Below are 17,471 nucleotides of genomic sequence, written 5' to 3'. Positions count from 1 at the left end.
CAAAGCGCGCCCAAGCGCGACCGCCCTCCCGTGGGCTAGCTGCCGCGCCCACACAGCGTCCTGTGTGTCCCTGTGTGTGGGTGTGTGTCACCTGTGTGCACCTGGGTCTCTGTCCCTGTCCCTGTCCCCGTCCGCATCCGGGTCGGGGTCTGCGTGTCTGTGCTGGGGTGTGACAGGGTCTGTGTGTTGGATAATCTAATCTCTCTCTCTCTTTCTCTCTCTCTGTCACACACACAGACCACACACACACACACACACACACACACACACACACTCTGTCCCTCCCCGTCTCTCCCGTCCAGTGTGTCCCCTAAGTGTCCCCCCACTCCGTGTCTCTCTGTCTTTCCCTGTGTGTCTGTGTGTCTGCGTATTGTGAGCCGGCCCCTGGTGTCTCTCGATCAGGTCCTGGTGTCGGTGGAGCAATACCTGAGGACTCAGCCTGCCACATCGAAGGAAACCATGCCATTTGGGAGTGTAGAAAGTATTCAGAGCAGGAGAAATCTGTATGCCCACCTGAGCCAATCCCAGCAAACGGCCATGTTCACTGGCCCCTTGGCCAAAACGGCAGAATCTGACCTCACCGCAATCTATGTCCTCAAATCAGCCCCCAGGGAACATCGTTACACAGCCTGAAGATCAGACTTTCCATTCTCCTGCCCTAAACCTAGGTTAGGTTCTGAGAGGTCATTTCCCAGCGTCCTGGCTCCAAATCCAACGGGCTAGGGGAAACTTGAGCAATACTCCCATTCTCCTAGGCCTTAACCCTAACCCTAGTTTTGGTTCTGAGAGGTCCATTCTAAGAAGCCTGGCTCTAAAGCCCCAAAGATTCAGGAAACCTAAGCAATACCAGAGGACTCAGCCTGCCACACAAAAGGAAACCTGCCATGTGGGACTCCAGGAAGAATTCAGAGCAGGAGAAATCTGAACGTCCACCTGAGAAAATCCAAGCGAACCCCCACTTTCAGCAGCACCCTAGCCCCAAACCCTGAGCCTGACACTCACACCAACCCACGCCTTCAACTCTCCCCCCAGGAAATTCGCCACACAGCCGGCTGACCGAAACTCCCCTGCCCCTAGGCCCTAACTCTTACCCTAGTTGCATTCTGAGAGGTTCATTCCTGGGGGCCTAGTTCCAAAGCCCCAGCTCTTGGGGACACCTGAGCAATACCAGAAGACTCAGCCTGCTGCACAAAAGGAAATCGCGCCATTTCACACTCCAGGAAGGATTCAGAAGAGGGGTAATCTGAATGACAACCTGAGCCAATCCCGGTGAACCCCCACATTCATCACCCCCTGGCAACAAACCCTGAGCATGACAGTCACCCTAACACATGCCTTCAACTCACCCTCCAGGAAGGTAGCCAACAGCTGGAACATCGGACCTGCAATGCACCTAACTCCATCCCTATCCCGACATTGGTTTATAAGAGTTCCATTTCCAGAGGACTGGCTCCAATGCCCCAGGGATCTGAGACACCTGGCTAATACCAGTCGACTCAGCCAGCCACACAGAAGCAAACTGTGTCATTGGGGACTCCAGAAAGGATTCACAGTAGGAGAAATCTGAATGCCACCTGAGCCAATCCACATGAAGCCCCACTTTTGACAGCCCCCTGACTGCAAAGCCTGAGACTCACATTCAACCTGCTCCACGCCCTCAACTCACCACCCATGAAGATGTCACAAAGCTGTCATATCGGACCTCCCATGCTCCTAGGCCCCAATCTGAACCCTAGTTTGGTTTCTGAGAGGTCCATCCCCAGAGGACTGGCTCCAAAACCCCAGGGATTCGGTACACCAGAGCAATACCAGAGGACTCAGCCAGCCACACAGAAGGAAACCGTACCACTCGGGACGCCAAAAAGGATTCGTAGCAGGAGAAATCTGAATGCCAATGTGAGGAATTCCCAGGAAATCCCCACTCTCACCAGCCTCCTGGTCACAAACCCTGTGCCTGTTACTCACCCCAACAGTGCCAAAACCTCAGCTCCCAGGAAGGTAGCCACACAGGTGGCAGATTGGAAAGCCTATCCTCCTAGACCTGAACACTAACCCTAAGCTGGGTTCTGAGAAGTCCACAGCCAGAGGCCTGGCTCCAAAGCCCCAGGAAACAGGGACCACTGAGCAACGACAGAAGACTTAGCCTTCCCCACAGAAGAAAAGCGTGCCACTTGGGACTCCAGAAAGGATTCAGAGCAGGAGAAATCTGAGTTCCCCCCAAGACAATCCAAGGGAACTCCCACATTCAGCAGCCCCCTAGCCGCGAACCCTGAGCCTGACATTCACCCCAAACCACACCCTCAATTTAGCCCCATGGGAATGTTGCCAAACTGCCAGGAGATTGCACATCCCACTCTCCCAGGCCCTAATCTTAACCAGAGTTTTGGTTTGAGAGGTCCACTCCCAGAGTCCTGGCTCCAAAGCCCCAGGTGGAGGGGACACCTGAGCAATAGCAGAAGTCTCATCCTGCAACACAGAAGGAAATGTGCCACTTGGACTTCAGAAAGTATTCAGAGTGGGAGAAATATGAATGCCCACCTGAGTGAATCCCAGCAAACACCCGCATTCACCGGCCCCTGGCCACAAACCCTGTGCCTGAGACTCAGCACAAACCACACCCTTGACTCAGCCCCCTGGAAGGTTGCCACACAGCCACAAATTGGACCTTCCATCTACTAGGTCCTAACCTTAACCTCCATTGTGTTCTGAGAGACCCATCCCCAGAGGCCTGGTCCCAAAGTCCCCCGGGAATGCTAGATAACACAGGCTGCCACACATAAGAAACCTGCCATTTGGGACTCCAGAATGGATTTGTAACAGGAGAAATCTGAATGCCAATCTGAGCTTATCACAGCCAACCCCCAAATTCAGTGGCCTTCTGGCTGCAAACCCTGAATCTGATACCAACTCTAACTCACACCCTCAACTCAGCCCTCCCAGAAGCGGGAGGAGTCACAATTCCAGACTTCAAGTTATACTACAAAGTGGTACTCATCCTAACAGTATGGTACTGGCACAAAAATAGACACAACGACCAAGGGAATAGGATAGAAGCTCAGACATAAACCCACAATTACATGGCCAATTAATCTTCCACAAAGCAGACAAGAATATTGAAAGGGAAAGGACAGTCTCTACAACAAATGGTGTTGGGTAAACTGGACAGCTTCGCACAAAAGAATGAAATTAGACCGTTTTCTTTCACCATACAGAGAAACTCAGAGCCGTTTCAAGACCTCAGTGTCAGACCTGAAACCATAAAAATCCTCCAAGAGGGCACAAACGGTAACTTCTCTGACATGGACCATACCAACATTTTTTCTAGACATGTCTTCTGAGGCAAAGGAAACAAAAGCAAAAAAAAACTACTGGGACTACATCAAAATAAAAAGTTTCCACACTGCAGAAGAACAATGAAAACCTATTTATAAGAAGACAACCTACCAAATGGGAGAAGATCTTTGCAAATATCATATGCAATAAAGGGATAGTGTCCAAAATATATAGAACTGAAACAACTCAACACCCCAAAAACAAATAATCCAGTTCAAAAATAGGCTGGTGATGGGTATTAACGAGGGCATGTATTGCATGGTGCACTGGGTGTTATATGCAAGTAATGAGTCATGGAACTTTACATCAAAAACTTGGGATATACTGTATGGTGACTAACATAACATAATAAAAAATTATTATAAAAAAAACAGGCAGAAGACGTGAACAGACATTTCTCAGAAAAAGAAATACAGATGCCCAACAATCACATGTGAAGATGTTCACCACCACCCATCATCAGGAAAATGCGAATCCAAAGTATAATGAGACCTGTCAGAAAGGGCTAACATCAACAGCACAAGAAACAACAGGTGTTGGGAGGATGTGGATAAATGGGAACCCTCTTGCACCATGGGTGAAAATGAAAACTGTTGCAGTCACCGTGGAAAACAGTATGAAGTTTCCTCAAAAAATTAAATATAGAACTACCCTACGATCCAGCCATCACACTACTGGGTGTTTATCCAAAGAATATGAAAACAATAACTGAAAAGGATACATGCACCCCTATGTTTCTTGCAACATTATTTACAATAGTACAATATGGAAGCAACCCAAGTGTCTGTTGATAAATTGATAAATGAGATGATAGATGATAGATGTGTGTACACACACACACACACACACACACACACACAGTGGGCTGTTACTTAGCCTTAAAAAAAGAATGAAATCTTGCCATTTGCAGTCACATGGATGGAGCTAGAGAGTATTATCCTAAGTGAGATCAGTCAGTCAGATAAAGAAAATACCATATGGTGTCACACTTATGTGGAATTTAAGAAACAAACAAAAAAAAAAAAAAGGAGAAGAAAAAGAGACTAAGCGAAATACCGATTCTTCACAGCAGAGAACAAACTGATGGTTACCAGAGGAGAGGTGGATGGACGGTCGAGTGAAAGAGATGAAGGGAATTAAGAGTACGTGTTTGTGTAAGGAACCGAGATGCCCTTCAGCAGATGACTGGATTAAGAAGATGTGGTCCATATATACAATGGAATATTACTCAGCTATCGGAAAGAACGATTACCCAACATCTGCAGCAATACGAACGGGACTGGAGGAGATTATGCTAAGTGAAATAAGTCAAGCAGAGAAAGACAATTATCATATGGTTTCACTCATTTATGGAATGTAAGGAATAGTAGGGAGATCAGTAGGAGAAGGAAGGGAAGAACGAAGGGGAGTGGTAAACAGAAGAGGCAATGAACTATGAGAGACTATGGACTCTGGGAAACAAAGTGAGGGCTTCAGAGGGGATGGGGGTGGGGGACTGGGATAGGCCGGTGATGGGTATTAAGGAGGGCACATATTGCATGGTGCACTGGGTGTTATATGCAAATAATGAATCATGGAACACTGCATCAAAAACTAAGGATATACTTTATGGTGACTAACATAACATAATAAAAAATTATTATTAAAAGAGTATATGTTTCTTGATGAGTGCTGAGTAATTTACTGAATTACTGAATCATTCTGTTATACACTTAAAAATAATATAATACTGTATGCTAACTCTACTGGAATTAAAATAAAAAAATTTTAAAATTATTTTTCTTCCTGTAACCTACTTGAAAAGCTTTCGCTACACAACGTCCATAAGCCCTACTTGGGTGTATTTAAACGACAATAATTACTCACTCTATGCCTCGAATTCAAATTTCACTGAGTTCTTATACTTTACCTGTTAATCCTAACCACAGGAGTCATGGTCCCTTTCTGTCCAGGCTCAGCACCTATGTATTCAAGAATGTAAGTAAAGACAGATGCCATTTCACAAACCAGAAAGCTAGTATTGTTTCTGTTTTAGTACGAGATAGTCACAGATTGTGGGATAGGTTTCAGAACAGGTCTTTTATATATCCTGGATGTCTAATTCAATGGCCATTACCTGGATCCATTTGGCCGATAGGTTCCCTGTGGATGGGCTTGCTTCCAAGCACATATATGGAAGACACAAATGTGGGTGGGCTCAGTGCTGGACAGGAAGAGGACCAAGTACAGACAAGGGTACGACCACTCCCCTGATCTAGGAACGGCCATGGGAGCGTGTATGGGATGCAGAAGCAATGGAAAACAACCAAGGTCACCAGTTGAAGGCAAGAGGCACAGCTCACAGGATCTTGAGATGCAGGGCTTGGAGGCTGCTCTGAGCTACGTCTGGGAGGGAGGGGGGTGAAGGAATGAGAAGGAGAAACTGCCTGCCCCTGACCCATGACAGCCGCCCACCGCTACTGGCACACATCAGGTTACACAGCTGACACAGACCCTGGGCTCAGGATGGGCCGGCTCGGATCCCTCAGTCTTCAGTGGGACAGTGGCCCCAGGGCTCAGGGACAGCCTGAGGGTGGTGGGAGGGAAAGCTGCCCCTCCCAGGTCATTCCCTCTTTGAGCAGACAGCCCTCAAGGACTGCTGAAAACAAACCCACTAACAGGTTTGAAAGACATGCCATGGATGACCTAAGTCCTTGAGAAATATAAAACAATATTCATACTTAAGTTCAGAGCTGTCAGCTCAGGAAGTGGGGAGAGCTTCCCTGAGGAAGACTGAGGAGATGGCAGGCCAGGCCGAAAAGGGAGATGTGGCTTTCCTGATTGGGGACCTGCAGCCCCCTTCTAGGGCAGGGCTATCACCCTCGCCTCACAGGGGATCCATGGAAGTTCTCCATCAGGGGACTGACAGGGGCCAGAGCTGCCTCTCAAGAAGGCTCTACCCTGTCATTGGGTTGCACAGGACCCCACAGCGGAGGGCCCGATGGAGAGAAGGCAATACCTCGGAGGCCAGGGGGCAAGAGCAGAGGCTCATGACCATGAAAATGATGAAAAGGAGGAGGCGGCAGCATGGGAGCCTGCATGAAAATGCCATGGCCACAGTACCTACAGCTACAGTGCCTTCTGTGCCAGGTGCAGCTAACTTCAGTGGGTTCCAGACTAGTCCTAACCACAACCCTAGGACGTGTCCACCACCACCACCATCCTCTCCCCTTGCAGCTTCTGGGAATCACAGTCACAGACCCTGGTCAGTTTTCATGGAAACCAAGCAGTGACTCCGACCACACAATGCCCCTCTGGTGGCAGTCCAGTGTGACTGTTGTGCCTGGCCAGAGACTGCTCTCTACCTGTCTCCACACAACTCAACAGACAGGTGGGTGCCCCTGAATTCCACAGGATCTGATGAGACAGATCCACAGACCCACTACCCCGCCCACTGCAAACATCCAGTGGGTCACTTGGATCTCGGTGATTCTCATGAGCTCGCCATGCCCTATTTCTGTCACTTCCTACAGAAATCCTGGTTCTGATCCCCCACAATACCATGCATCCTACTCGCTGACCTGGGACCATGCTATGAACCCAAATGGCACCATTCTTTTAGAGAAGACCACCCCTGCACCTCCTAGAAAAATGTTTCTAATGGCATATGAGTCTATCAGGAATATGGTGTGAATAGTGTTGCACAGCCTGCATGATAGTAGTCAGTACTTCTCACAAGCGTTGATCCCCTCATCTCACAAAACCTTCCTCTGTCCCCACAGAACTCATGCTCTGCCCTCAGAAAAAAACCCAGGAAACAAACCTTTAATCTGAATACTCCTTTCACCTTCTGGTTCAAATCTTGTCCAACCACAATGATATGAAAGTAGAAATCAGTCACAAGAAGAAAATGGGACAGCCAAAACTATGTGGAGATTTAACAACATGCTACTGAACAAACAACAGTCAAGAAGAAATGAAAAGAATTTTAGGGGGCGCCTGGGTGGCACAGCGGTTAAGCGTCTGCCTTTGGCTCAGGGCATGATCCTGGCATTATGCGATCGAGCCCCACATCATGCTCCTCTGCTATGAGCCTGCTTCTTCCTCTCCCACTCCCCCTGCTTGTGTTCCCTCTCTCGCTGGCTGTCTCTGTCTCTGTCGAATAAATAAATAAAAAAATCTTTAAAAAAAAAAGAATTTTAGAAGTACCTTGAGACAAATGAAAAAGAGACCCTACAAAAACTTATGGGATGCAACAAAAGTAGCTCTAATGGGGAAGTTCATAGGAATTCAGGTCTTTGCCTATCCACAAGAAAGCTCTCTAATAAACAACCTAATTGTACAAGGGGAAAAAAGTAGAAAAAAAGAAGTAGGAAAAAAAGCAAAGCCCCAAACTAGTAGAAATATGGAAATAACAAAAAGAAATTTGGAAATATATCCAATGGAGGCAAAAAAGACAAAACATCAATGAAAATAAGAGCTGCCTTTTTTTTGAAATATAAACAAAACCGACAAACTTGTGGCTTGACTCAGCAAGAAAGAGGACTCAAATACAATCAGGAAAGAAAGAAAGATAATTGATTCCTGTCTCACATCAAATCATTGAGGAGAACACAGGCGGCAACCTCTTTGACCTTGGACACGGCAACACCTTGCAAGACACATCTCTAAAGGCAAGGGAAACAAAAGCAAAAAATGAACTATTGGGACTTCATCAAGATAAAAGGCTTCTGCACAGCAAAGGAAACAATCAATACAACTAAAAGGCAACCCACAGAATCAGAGAAGATATTTGCAAATGACATTACAGATAAAGGGCTGGTATCCAAAATCCATAAAGAACTTTTCAAACTCAACATCCAAGAACAAATAATCAAGTCAAGAAATGGGCAGAAGACATGAACAGGCACTTCTCCAAAGAAGACATACAAGTGGCCAACAGACACGTGAAAAAATGCTCCACATCACTTGCCATCAGGGAAATCAAAACCACAGTGAGATACCACCTTACACCAGTCAGAATGGCTAAAATTAACAAGACAGGGAACAACAAATGTTGGCCAGTATGTGGAAAATCGGGAACTGTCTTACACTGTTGGTGGGAATGCAAGCTGGTACAGCCACTCTGGAAAACAGTATGGAGGTTCCTCAAGACATTAAAAATAGAGCTACCCTACGATCCAGTACTTGCACTACTTGGTATTTATCCCTTAGACAGAGATGTNNGGAAAGGAAGGGGCACCTGCATCCCAATGTTCATAGCAGCAATGTCCACAATAGGCAAACTGTGGAAGGAGCCAAGATGTCCTTCACCAGATGAATGGAAAAAGAAGATGTCGTTCATATATACAATGGAATATTACTCAGCCATCAGAAAAGATGAATACCTACCATTTGCATCGACATGGATGGAACTGGAGGGTGTTATGCTGGGCGAAAGAAGTCAAGCAGAGAAAGACAATTATCATAGGGTTTCACCCAAATGTGGAATATAAGGAATAGCACAGAGGATCATAGGGACAGGGAGGGAAAAACCTGAATGGGAAGAAATCAGAGAGGGAGGAAAGCAGTATGAGACTCTTGACTCTGGGAAACAAACTGAGAGTTGCAGAAAGGAAGGTGGCTGGGAGGATGGGGTAACTGGGTGATGGGCATTAAAGAGGGCACATGTAGTGTTGAGCACTGGGTGTTATACTCAACTAATGAATCATTGAACGTTACATCAAAAACTAATGATGTACTATGCCTTGACTAATTTAATTTAAATTAAAAAATGTGAAAAGCTTGAAAAAAGAAAAAAAGGAAAAAAGATGAGCCATGACAATGAATACCACAAAACACAAAGGACCGTAAGAGAGTACTATGAGCAAGTGGAGGCCAATATATTGGACAACCTAGAAGAAATGGACAAGTTCCTACCAACAACCTAGAAAGACTGAACTGTGAAGGAAAAATATCTGAACAGACTGATCACTAGTAAAATAAAAAACCTCCCAGCAAACAAATGTCTAAGACCGGAAAGTTTCACTGAGGAGTCAGCCAGACAGTAGAAGAAGAATTACCAACCCTTCTCAAACTCTTTAAAAAATAGGAGAGTAAGGCATGTGTCCAAACTCATTTTATGAAGCCAGCATTACCCTGCTACCAAAACAAGACAAGGACACTACAAGGAAGGGAAAGGCCAACATCCCTCATAAAAATAGATGCAAAAATCCTCAACAAGTTATCAGCAAGCTGAATTCAACAATACATCAGGGAAAACACACAACAGGATCAAGTGGGATTTATTCCAGGGATGCAAAGATGATTCCACCTCCACACATCAACTAATGGCATATGCAACCTTAACAAAATAGAAGATAAAAATCATGTGGTTGTTACAATAGATGCAGAAAGAACACTTCACAAGATTCAATATGCATTTATGATAAAAACTCTAAACCATCTGGATATAGAGGGAACATTCCTCAAAACAACAAAGGCCATGTATGAAAAGCCCACAGCTGACATCATACTCTGGGGTGAAAAGCCGGAAACTTTTCCACTAAGATCAAGAGCAAGACAAAGATGCCCATTTCATCACTTTCATTCAAAATAGTATTGAAAGGCCTAGCCAAAGCATTTAGACAAAAAAAAAAAAAAAGAAACGAAACGAAGAAAGAGAGAAAGAGAGAAAGAGAGAAAGAGAGAAAGAAAGAAAGAAAGAAAGAAAGAAAGAAATGAAATCCAAATAGGAAAACTGTCACTATTTGCCAAGGCCATGTTACTATATATAGAAATCCCTAAAGTTTCCACCAAAAAACTGTGAGAATAGACAAATTAAGTAAAGCTGCAGGTTACAAAGTCAGTATACAGAGACCTGTTGCATTTTACATTTTTAAAAGATTTTATTTATTTATTTATTTATTTGGCAGAGAGAGAGAGAGAGAGTGCACACACAAGCAGGGTGAGCAGCAGAGGGAGAGGGAGAAGCAGACTCCTCACTGATCAGGGAGCCCGGTGCGGGTCTCAATCCCAGGACCCTGGGATCATGAGCTGAACCGAAGGCAGACGGTTAACCAACTGAGCCACCCAGGTGCTCCAACTTGTTGCGTTTCTGTATACCGAGGACAAACTTTCACACAGAGAAATTAAGGGAGCAATGTCATTTACACTTGCATCCAGGAAAAAAAATCTAGGAATAAAAGTAACCAAGGATGATAAAGACCTGGTACACTGAACACGTGGTGGAAAAGAAAGGAAAAGCGTGTATGTTGCGGGGGGGTTGGGGGTGCAGAATGTATGGATCAAAGAAACGGAAGACGACACAAATAAATGGAAGCATATGCCATGCTCATTAACTGGAAGAATTAATAATGTTAACACGTTCATCGTACAGAAAGCAATCTACAGATGTGATGGAATGCCTATCTGAATTCCAATGGCATTATTCAAAGAAATAGAAGACAGTCCTAAAATTTGTACAGAATCACAAAAACCCTGAATATCCAAAACAACCTGGAGAAAGAAGAAGAGAGCTGAGTCACCACACTCCTGGATTTCAGGCTTGATTACAAAGCTGTAGTCCTCAAAACAGTATGGTACTGGCATAAAAGCGGACACAGAGGTCGATGGAACAGAAAGGAAAGCTCGGAAACTGATAATCATAGCACTTTTGGCAACGTTTATTCCTTAGAGTCAGTACATTAAAGGTATATTTAAACTTCGTTCTAACAGAATTATTATTAACTCTGAATGGGGATTAGTAATATCTGTGTCCTGTTTCAACAGCTGATCCCAATAAATGTATTTCCTTAAGCATGTTGTTTTATATAAATATATGTTATAAAATAAGGATGATTTAGAATCCACATTTTTTAGGGAAAATTGAATTCACTTTAATAAACCTATCATGGAAAAGGAAATATAGATATCAATCATCACAACTGAGAACATCACAAAAGAAGACAATCAGACACAATCTGGTATCTGATGGAAGAATATAATACTACTCAAGTAGTTCTGCCCAAATGTTAAACCTTTTGAAAGCTATAGATCCCGCTACTCATTTGTGAAAACACATGTCAGAGAAATGTCCTGACAAATAGTATGAACACTTTATCAATAAAGTCCACACTGCATATATTCCTACAGAAAAAGAGTTCCTCAACAAATAAACTGTAAGACAAAAAGAAAAAGAAAGAAAGCTCAGAAACTATCCCACACATATGTGGTCTTAGCTTATGACACCGGAGCAGAAAATGTAAAATGGAAAAGGACTGTCTCTTCAGTGAACGGTACTGGGAAAACTGGACACTAAATGCAGAAGAATGTAACTGGATCACTTTCTTACACCACACACAAAAATTTTAAACGGATGAATGACTTGAACATAAGACCTGAGTCTATAAACCTTCAAGAAGGAAACACAGGTAGTAAGTTTCTTGACATTGGTTTTGGCAAAGAGTCTTTTTTATTATTATTATGTTAGTCACCATACAGTACATTCCTAGTTTTTGATATAAAGTTCCATGATTCATTACTTGCGTATAACACCCAGTACACCATGCAATATGTGCCCTCCTTACTAGCCATCACCAGCCTATCCCATTCTCCCACCCTCTGAAGCCCTCATTTTGTTTCCCAGAGTCTATAGTCTGTCATGGTTCATTCCCCCTTCTGTTTACTCCCTCCCCTTTCTTCTTCCCTTTCTTGACATTGGTTTTGGCAAAGAGTCTTTTGATCGGACACCGAAAGTAAAGGCAAGAAAAGCAAAAATAACCAAATGGAATGACGTCAAACTGAAAGCCTCTGCATGGCAAAAGCATCCATCAAAAACTTAAAAGGACTACCCAATAAGAAAAAAAATATCTGCAGACTACGTGGAAGAAGAGGCTAATATCCAAAATACACAAAACACTCATACAAATCAAAACAACAACAAGAAAAATCTGTATAAAAAATGGAGATATTATGTGAATAGATAACTTTCCAAAGATGGCACACAGGTGGTCTACAGCCACAGAAAAAGTTGTTCAGCATGACTAACTGTCGTCATGGATATGTAAGTCAAAAACCGCAGTCAGCTATCACCTCACAACTGTTGGACTGGTAATTGTCCCAATGACAGACACGAGGCGTGGTGAAGTGTGTGCAGACAAGAGGACCCTGTGCACTGTTGGTGGGAAAGAAAATCGATGCAGCCACTGTGACAAGCGTTATGGAGTTTCCCGAAGAAGTTAATACAACTACCCCATGACCCAGTAATTGCTCTACCGAGTATTTATTTGGAGAACACAAAATCAGTTCCTCAAAAAGATAAATGCACTCCCATGTTCGCTGCAGCACTATTCACAATAACCAGACATAGAAACATAGACCTTGGGAGCATTATGCTAAGTAACTCAGACACAGAAAGAGAATTACCAGATACTCTCATATACATTCCACATGGAAAGAAAAAATACTGAACGCATTGTTACTGAGAACAGATTGGTGGGTGCCTCACTCAGGGAATGGGCACAGGGACAAGTGAAGGTGGTCAAAGGCACAATGTCTGGGTGATAAAATCCATAAGTCATGAAAGTTCTGTGCAGCATTGAGACTCAAGCTAACCCTGCAGGATACGGTACATGTTCCCCCACTCTTTGGAAGTACAGCATTCCTAGGAAACCTTTCACTACAGAAATGGTATAAACCAAAGAAGGAATGACCATTTATTTATACAGAAAAATTAGTGAGCATGCTCAGACTCCAAAAATTACTTCTCTTTGGCTCTTCATAAGCCTCGGGACACAACTTCTCAATGGATGCCCAACATAAATGGAGATAAAGCACAGCAGATGCTCACAGACACAATTCAAAGTGCTGGTGGCTGGACACGGAGAGCGGTTCCCAAGAAGGAGCTGGCTGGGGTGCACACTGCCTCTGTAGTGACTCCCCACAAAAAAGATGCTGAATGCGATGCTCACTTTTCAACTTTTTTAAAGAGGGAAATCCTCCTCAGGTTTCTTCCTGTTACTGAAGCTGGGTAATAACGTAGATCTTTCAAAAAAGCCAAGTGTCTTACCATGAAGTTTTAAAAGTGGGGGATACTTGTACTTGAAAATTGCTGAGGGAGTAGATGTAAAATGTTCTCCCAGACACAAACATTAGCAGATCCACGGGGAAAGGCACCTTCCACAGCATGTGGAACACGGACAACTTCCTACCCCCAGAAACCTCCTCCTTCCCCTCACTCAGGACAACCCACAACAGCTGGGAGTTACCCCAATTCCTCCTTTCTTCCATTCCCAATATCTAACTCATTGGTAAATCCTATGAGCTCCATCTCAATAGGTGCCCATCTCCTGCCTGAGTTCTTGGAAAAGCTTCACCATTGACCTCCCTTGCCCATCCTCAACCCTGTGTCATCTGCTCTCCACACTGTAGCCAGGATGGCTCAGTGAAACAGGGTCCTATGGGGTCACAGTCCTGCAATGTCCTAAGCTGTCTCCAGTGGCGACAGGGCTCTTCTTGCTGCTCCTGGTCATACTTGGTATGCTCCTGCTCTGAGACTTTTGCCCATGCTTTCCCTTCCATTTAAAATGTTCTTGATGTGATATCACTCACCCTCTTTAGATCTTGACTCAAGTATCACCTTCCTAGTGAAGTCCCACATGCCCCCTACGTGAAGAGCAAGCACGACCACCCCTCCCCTTTGGCACCCCAGCCCTGTCTCCTACTTTACATTTCCATAGCAGTTATCACAATCCATCACAGCCCGGGACAAACAGAGGCCTCCACTGATGGTTTCAACACTGACTCCCTCTGAGTTCCTGGTCCAAAGACCTGGGTTACAGGTGCCCCAGGGCTCTTGCACAGCCAGCATGCCTGGGATAAGGGGAGCCACCTACTGCACCCTGAAAACCATCAGGAAAATGAGCCATATAAGGAATCCACCTGCCCATGAAACCTGAAACCAGACACCTTCCTCTATTACAGGTGAGCACACACACTTCCTCCCCTTGCCTGAGGTGCTCATCCGAGAAAGCTGCACAGAGATGCATTGCAGGGTCCAAATCTCCCTCTGGCCAAGGTCCTGGGAAGCAGACATCTCTCCTCCCTGCACCAACCATCTGTGATTGCTATCAGGAATCATCCTGTTGTCAGGCAGAGCGGTATACCTGTCCCTCTTTCCTATGACATCCTCACAAACCGGGCTTTGCTGTGCAGTTTTCAGGAGGGAGCCTGCCACAAAGTCAGCAGGTCACCCAGCCTTGGCCTCAGTCTTGCACACCAGGCCCCACGTGGAACTGGACCTTCATGGAGACTGGTGTCCAGTGTGGTCTTGAAACCTAATGGCAGGAGCAGAGATTTCAGTTCCAAATGAAAAGTGACCTCTTCCACGCAGCACAGGAGCATGGAGAGAGGATTTCTCAGGGTTATGGCTCTGGAAGAAGTGCTTCTGTGGGCTGAATTCACAGACACCAGGCAGAGGACATCTGATGTGCCTCCTCTGAAGAAGCAGGTGGCACACTGGGCAAGAATCGATAATGCTTCCCACCAACCACCCTCTGAGCCGAGGGGTTGAGATCCAAACAGGAAGACACTGTCTTATCGCATCTGCAGCAGGAGAGCTGGCCTTGGCAGGGGTGGGTGGAGAGACCCCAGTCCCTGTCTCTGTAGCAAGCTGGCCTGCCCATCAAGAGTGATGGTACATGACCATGGCATCACCACCTCCCAACTACTTGATCCGACTATCCTGTCATGCTCAGAGCTGCTCAATGAGTCATAAGACCCAATGACTTCTTTCCACTCCAGCTCAATCCTTCTCACAGAGAAACAAACTCCAGCCTCAGAAATGTGCTCATCATCAGCTCTGGAATTCCCTGGGTTGTGTCTACACTGCCCCACACAGGTGTCCCATCCAGACCACTCTGCAAATGCCGTAGGGTTTCAAGCCACTTTCAAGCTGCCCTTAAAAAGTCAGAAAATGGCCCAATTAGTCAGACCAGCCAAGTGACTTGATGTGCTGGTAACTCAGACAACATCCTCCCTGAAGACCGACGCTTCGAAGTCCAAGCTTCAAACTTTGGCTCACTGGGCACTGAGCACCATGTCAGCATAAACACTGCTCTTTCAATTCACTTGTCTCCCCTTCCTTAAAATCCGAAACCAAGCTCCAGTCACCACTCTATTTTCCCTTCAGAGAGAGAAGTCAAATGATAGAATAAAACACTCTGTGTGCCCAGCACACTTTGATCAGAATAGAATTCCTTGGTCTTTCTCATACGGGGAGCCCTACATGAGAGCCCTCATACTAATGAGAGATACCACAAGTTCAATCATTATATATATATATATATATCATTATATATAATGGTATATATATTTCAATATCTATATCTATATATTTGACCATTTGTTTTTCCTTTTGATATGTATATCTTGAAGTCAATGTCTATATTGCTTTCTTAGAAGAACAATAATAACAATGACATTGTCATGTAAGGGTCTGGATCTCCATAGCCAGACAACATGACTCTGGTCCAGATAAGGATGAAGGCAAAATCTCAGCCCATGAAGCATAGCCCACACCCTCAGGGATCCCGATAGGCCTCATGGGTGAAGAGCTCCTTTGCTACATGGAGTTGTCTGAGTCCAAAGAATACAGGCACCCTCCAGCATTCATTCTGTTTTCTTCATCAGTTCCCCATTCAAGTCACATGTGATTCAGTGGGTCAAGATTTCAGAGCCCAGGATGGGCCACCAGGTAATCAGCCCCCTCAGGAAGGCTAACAGGGGGCTCAATTTCCTTTGGGAGCACAATGAGCCACTCCCCAAGCTCCTGAAGAACTTACACTCCTTCTCCATGTGTCCCCCTCACAAATGGCACTGCACCCTGTGACAGCTCTGAGGATGTGTTCTACTTTAAAAAATAATTTCTAATATTGGCATGTGGTTCACACAAGAGAAAAACATGAATGCCCACAAAGGATTCTTTTAATAGTTCAGAAGATTATTTTCTCATTGTTTAATTAGACCAGGAAATAAAAACATACAGATAGCCCCTTCCACTAGCAGGTCCCATTCACTTCACTGATCAAAAGACAAGCAGGAAATAAAAGAGTAACAGATGTTCTGATGACCCATCATTTCCATCATCTCAGTTTTGAAACTTCACACACATGCAAAGAAAGAAGCACCAACAAACGTCTCGGCCTGGCAACTATGAGATGTCTGAATTGGAGTGCAGGGAGAGATGATGAGGCTGTGTGTGTTGGTTGAGGCTGGTGGCACAGAAGAAGGTGCTCTGCCAGCTCTCCACCTGTGCCTCGGTTTGTGCTCTAAGGTTGAGTCTGTTTCCTCATTTGCCTCTCTCTCCCTGCCCCACTATAAACACTGTTAGATGAAGAAAAAAACTATATGTTACAAACACACACAGAGTGAATCTCATCTTCCCTTTCTAATAAATGAGATTTCCCAGGAAACAGATATGCAAAATACATTTGTAAGCAATAAATGAACAGAGAATATGTGATCCCCTGCAATGTTCTACCTGCAGGGAAATTAAGTAACTCTTGCACCAAATCCAGAATGCTGACAGCTACTTAAATTTGACTTTGTGACTCAACTAAAGAGAAAATCCCAGGAGGTTTTGGGTTAATGAGATGTTTTACCTCCAGTCCTGACATGGATATGACATTGCGCCAAATGTACCTGCTGCTTTTGCTGAATGCTGACGTTCTGTGACAAGCTGCATCACTGATTCAGAAGCTTCTGTTCAAAACCTCGGGTCTCATGGAGCCTGAGCAGAGAAGTGTTGTCAGCTTGGGATAAGAAGGCGCCTTTGACCTCTAGTCTGCACACCTGCTTCAGGTTCTGAGAGAAAGGGAAACACATGGTGGTTTCTTAGTAGTAATTATCTTCATTCTAAAGTAGCCCAATGACATTGCCTTTTCCGGAAAGTGAAATTACTCTTCCAAAGAAACCCTCAACTTATCTGTTTCAAATGCAACTCGAGTGGGGTCTGGTTTATGCCCGCCTGTAGGCCCCCACTTGGAGGACCTTTCAGCATGACTCTACAGCCCATTACCACCAACCTGGGGACACGGGGCACAATCCTGAGTTGGTGGATGACTCTGCTTTGTTACTGCCACACCTGTGTCTGGGGGAACAGAGACCCCAGCTCACCACTG

This window comes from Ursus maritimus, unplaced genomic scaffold, assembly GCF_017311325.1.
Source record: "Ursus maritimus isolate PB19 unplaced genomic scaffold, ASM1731132v1 scaffold_7, whole genome shotgun sequence".
Classification (NCBI taxonomy): domain Eukaryota; kingdom Metazoa; phylum Chordata; class Mammalia; order Carnivora; family Ursidae; genus Ursus; species Ursus maritimus.
This window is presented reverse-complemented; position numbering follows the sequence as displayed.